We start from the raw sequence: 5,670 nt of genomic DNA on the forward strand, positions 1-5,670 counted from the left end.
TAATAATAATAATGAAAAAAGAAATTTTTTAAATATCATAATGAAACCCATTATTTTGTTCTCAATTGAAAGTATTAAGAAAAGAAGTTAATGAGTGAGGCAGGAGAGATGGCTCAGCAGTTAAGAGCACTTGCTACTCGTACAGAAAAGCTGGGTTTTCAGTTCCTAACATAGGACCCAAGTTCAGTTCCCAGCACCTATGTTAGGCAGGTTACAGCTGCCTGTAACTCCAGTTCAAGGGGATCAGATGCCCTCTTCTGGTCTTCAAGGGCACATGAACACAAGTAGTATACATACATACACTTGGGCATACATACATATGCATAAAATAATAAATCTTTTTTAAGATGATGAGTTCAGCATACTTGCAAATACAAAATCAACACACAAAAATCCATTATATTTGGACACACAAGCGAAAAACACCAAAAAATTAAATCAAGGAAGTAATTCCACTTAAAATATATGCATGGTGGTCCATTCCTCTTATCCTAGCACCCAAAATGCTGGGACAGGAGGATCACAAATTTGGAGCTATGTAGTAAGTATCTGTCTCAAAAAAATAAGTATCATTGAAAAGAGTAAGATATTCAAGAATAGATTTAATCACAGTGATTCTGGGCTTGGAATGTAGCTAGTGGCAGAGCACGTAACTGAATATGTACAAAACTCTGTTGGAATTAATCCAAGGCACCAAAAAAATTTCATGGAGTTTCAAGAATTGTACAGCAAAATCTGTACATAACTGAAATTTCAAATATGGCCCAAGGAAATGGAAAGCTATCTCATAGTACTGGACTAGAAGGGGTAATATTATCAAGATGGCAATACCTCCTAAAGAAATCTACAAATACAATAAAATCACTGTGAAAATCCCTATGGCCTTTTTGCAAATTAGGGGAGGAGCTGTTCTTACATTCTTACATAACTGCAAGGGATCCAGAATAATGGTAAGAAAAAAAATCTTGGGGGTAACAAAACAAACCTAGAAAAATCATACCTCTTGACTTCAAAACTTACTACAAAACTGTGTAATAATAAACATAGATCAATGAAATAGAATTGAGAATCTAGAATAAACCCTCATACATATGGCCAATTGGTTCTGACAGAGTGCCAAAGACATTCAACAGAAGAAGATTCTCTACAAGAAATGTGGCGAGGTGGCTCAGGCTTAGGCTCAGGCTCAGGCTCAGGCTCATGTAAGCCTGGTGAACTCAGTTCGATCCGTGGAGCCCATGCAAATGTAGAAGGACAGAACCAACTCTACAAAGCTGTTCTCTGATCTTCACACATGTGTACAGACACATACCACACACACATTGTACACACATACAAATAATAAATTAAATTTAAAAATAGTACTAAGACAACTAGAAATCACATGGAAAAGAATTCATTTGAACCCTACTTCACACTATGCAAATTTAATTCAAAGTGAACCAAAGATCTAAATATGTAAAGCCAAAACCATAAGATTGAAGTCACTGGACTGTAGGATTCTGGGTTCAAGGCAGTCTGGTCACATAATGAGATCCTATCTTTTAAAACACACACACACATACATATGCACATTACAATGGCAAATAAATATTCATTTCTCAATAAATAATAGGATCTTCACTTTCTTGCCTTCTGTATGTTTCTGGATCTCACTACCATGTAAACTAGCTTAGCATCACAAACTATCTTTGAATAAAAGCACCATCTCAGAGTTTCTTAATACTGGATAATAAGATGTGTGATGATGTGCACACCCCATTTCTTACTCAGCTACTCTACCAGTGTCCCCACCAGAACCTTAAGTTACTTAAAGATTTTAAACAGTCTCACTCTAGACAGTAACAAAGAAGTCTCGGGAGTTGAGAGCAAACTACCTCATCAAATAAGGAGAGAAGCTACGGGTAGAGAAACATGAGGTGCTTTATTTAGCTGGACACCTTAACTCACCTGCCAGAACCAGATCTCATGTAGCATAGTGAGACTTGACTGCAGAAGTTCCAGAGCTATATTGTTCTTAGTAAGGAACTCTATGAAGGCATCCACACTTGCCAAAAGATGGTAAAGCTCAGCAGTTGGTGCCCAAAGATGTCCAGTTTTGCCCGGCCATGAGTGCGGTTGTAGAAGATGAAAGCTGATAGAATAGAAAAAAAAGTTCATCTTTTTTTTTTAAAGAAACCAGACTACCCACTTAACTGCTTCTCTTGCTCCCTCTTTTTTTTTCTATCAACAAAATTTTATTCACCTACACAATTGCCAAAAGAGGAGGTCCCCACTGATTCCCACAACAATGCATCTTTCCATTATTTGCTATCACTGCCAAATTTGAGTCTCTTCTAACACAGCATAAAATTTTCAACTAACTATATTTTAAAGTATTGTTTTTACAGGATGATCAATAATAAATACGACAGGGACAGAGAGATACAATTAATCTGAATATGCCAATGAATACACTGAAGCCAAAGCCTTGCCTTAAGAAATCCAGTCCACTGGAAGAAGTAAACACATCCATAAATCACTAGGGTAGACCTTGATAGGTGTGGCAATATTATCTGGAAGGTCCCAAGAAGTTGTAACTGGCTGGGCATGGTGGTACTTGCCTTCAGTCCCAGCACCTGGGAGGCAGGTGGATCTCTGGAGTTCAAGGCCAGACTGGTCTTCATAGTGAGTTCCAGGCCAGCTGGGACTACAGGAAGACCCTGTCTCAAAAAGACCAAAAAGAGTAGTAATTGACTGCAATGTTTCATTACATAGACAGATTCCAACTTCATCTTAATAGAAGGAAATCTCATAGAAAGAAAAAGATGGTCATCATAAAGGATTTGAGAACCAGGCTGTTGTCACTCATCTTTTATCTAACCCTTGTCCTCAAAGAGGAAGGAACAAAAGCTATTTTCTTCAAATGAAGAGAGAACAGGTAGGGATGGTGGCTTCCTGATCACTTGTAGCTTTCATAGTTCCACATTAATCTACTTCTTAACATGGGTAATAAATGAAGACAAACCACTAAACGCCTTTTCCTTCCCCACCAAAGAAATCTGAAAATAAATGAACAAAGCACGCTATTTTTTCATTAACCTCTCAAAACGACTGATGTGGATTTTGCTTACCAAGCATGCTGGCAAAGTTTTATTGTATCACTATTTTGAAATTTTATTAATTTATTTTTATCTTATATGTATGAGTGTATTGCCTGAATGTATATAAGTGCACTCGTGTCGTGCAATGTCTGTGGAGGCCAGAAGAGGACGTCAAATTCCCTGGAACTGGAGTTATGGATGACTGTCAGCTGCTGTGTGGGTGCTGGGAATTGAACCTGGGTCCTCTGCAAGAGCAGTCAGTGCTCTTAATGCTCTTAACTGCTGAGCGGTCTCTCCAGACCCTGTATCAGTATTTTAAAAGATAGTTGGTAGATGGCAGTATCTGTTCTGTTGTTAACATTTGCCCCATTTCAGGACATTCATGTTCCATTACTCTGGGCTTGTTTTTCAATGATAAAAATGGGAAAAAACTATAATTTCTAGGAAAACCAAGAGAGAAATAACTACTGTAATTGATTCTTAAGATAGATGTGAAATGTGAATAAATAACATTAAATGGTTGTTATCTGCCCAGTCCTACTGAATGAATCAGCAGGGAAAAGGGATCCTTGGAACAGATACACAAGTATCTCACTATGGCCCAGATACATGGCCCTATTAATCAAGACTGCACCAAGAAATCAAAGATATATTATTGTAAAGAGCCACATAAATGCTCACTACTAGAGAAAGGTACAGAAAAAAATACTCCCTCATACTTACCCTCTGCAAAGAAGGCATTTGATAGCATTAACTGATTAAGGAGACTGGAAGTGAACTAATGCTGAAACATAAGATTTTGTTCACACCCAGCACTGCAAAGAAGAGATTCATGATGAAATGATGCTAGTGCAGGATTCGGACCAGCTGGATATCTTCATCTATGGTCAGATGTGGATTTCCAGCACAATAAATAGACCAATTATTCCTGAAAAAGCTTATCACAATTTTAGCAACACTCTTCATGATTTTACCTAGAACACATGAAGATACAGGAATATGTGGTCACTGCTTATTTCAATGTATGATATCCTCTTATGACATGGCTTCCTTTCTGGACTGTTCCTTAACAGCTCAGCGGTGGTATTTTAGGCCTTTTTAGAGGTTCAGGTGGTAGTTCAGATAAGTAATTTAGTCAAAAAATGCTGATGAGTCCCTCCCATTTCCCCAAGGCCAGGCTTCCTTACCAGCTAGTAGGGTCCCAAACCTTTGTAGACTGCCTAAGAATGCCGGACTCCCACCTGACTCAGTCTCTTCTGGGTGGGCTTCCCAAATCACGTTGTGCCCATTTCCCTGCTTTGGGTCATCTGCAGTCCCTCCCATTACTCCAGGGCTTAAGTTTCCCTGCTGACTAGTAGGGACCACATCTGTCTTCCATCTCTTCTCCTTGGACCTTGGCACTATCCATCTGAGGTTTCTGAAGTGCTCCTAACCAGTGAGGGCTGCTTTGCCCTTCTAGAGAGCCCCTGACTAGAGACATTTGATCCCTTTAATATAAAATCAGAGAGAACCTGAAGTATAGACCACCCAGCTTTTCATACCCAATCAAAAAGCAACCAAGGTACAGCAATAATACAAACAGAATCAAACTTCAACTCAACAGAGGAAGGCTTGAATTTCATACCAGAATCACAAGTAACAAAAGAAATCCACACGCCAACCACAATGAAAAAATAATAATATGAAAAAACCAAAATAATATATTCCCACCAAACACCACCAGTCCTATCGAAGAGTTCTACAATGAGAACCCCCTAACGATAACCCAGGACACAGAATTTAAAAGAACAATTATAACTATGATCAAAGAATTCAGTTAATTTAAAGAACATACAAACAACTCAAAGAACTAAAAGAAGATAGGGACAAACTTTTGACTGAATTCACAAAAGAGATAGAAATATTGAAGAAAACTCGGGCTAAAATGAAGAAGGAAATGAAAAACTCGATAAGCCAATTTGAAATGACAGGAGAAAGCTTCACCAATAGAATGAATGAAATGGAAAGCAATATGAAAATTGGACAATAAGTTGAAGAATCACTCAAGCAAAAACATGAAATTAAAAAAAAACAGGAATGGAATATGCAGGAAATATGGGACACAATGAAAAGACTATGTCATAGGCATAGAGGAAGGAAAAGAATCTCAGATAAATGGTATTGATCAGATCTTCAACAGGATTGTAGAACAAAATTTCCCAAAAGGAAGGAAAGACACACCCACACAAGTACAAGAAGCACAGACAGCATCAAATAGACAGGACCAGAAAAGAAACTCCCCACAGCATGTCATAGTAAAAACACTAAACGTACAGAACAGAGAGAGAATGCTGAAACCTGCAAGAGAAAAACAAAAAGTCACATATAAAGGAAATCCATCAGAATTACAACTGATATTTCAGTGCAAACTATGAAAGCCTGAAGAACCTGGACCAAAGTATTCCCAGTCCTAATGACCATAGATGCCAAAACAGCAAAACTGTCTATTTTTAAATATTTTATTTTTTATGCATATGCATGTATCGCCTGCATGTAGGAAAGTGCACCCATGTTGTGAAATGCCCACAGAGGACAAAAGAGGCTGTCA

General features: G+C 38.1%; 1 pseudogene; it reads right to left on the bottom strand.

Annotated features, from left to right (window-relative positions):
- The window catches only part of LOC103732639, a 15,798-nt pseudogene extending 11,392 nt beyond the window's left edge, over positions 1-4,406 (bottom strand).
- Between the last annotated feature and the right edge of the window lie 1,264 nt (positions 4,407-5,670).

The sequence above is a fragment of the Nannospalax galili genome, unplaced genomic scaffold (assembly GCF_000622305.1).
Source record: "Nannospalax galili isolate Female #2095 unplaced genomic scaffold, S.galili_v1.0 scaffold355, whole genome shotgun sequence".
NCBI classification, from domain to species: domain Eukaryota; kingdom Metazoa; phylum Chordata; class Mammalia; order Rodentia; family Spalacidae; genus Nannospalax; species Nannospalax galili.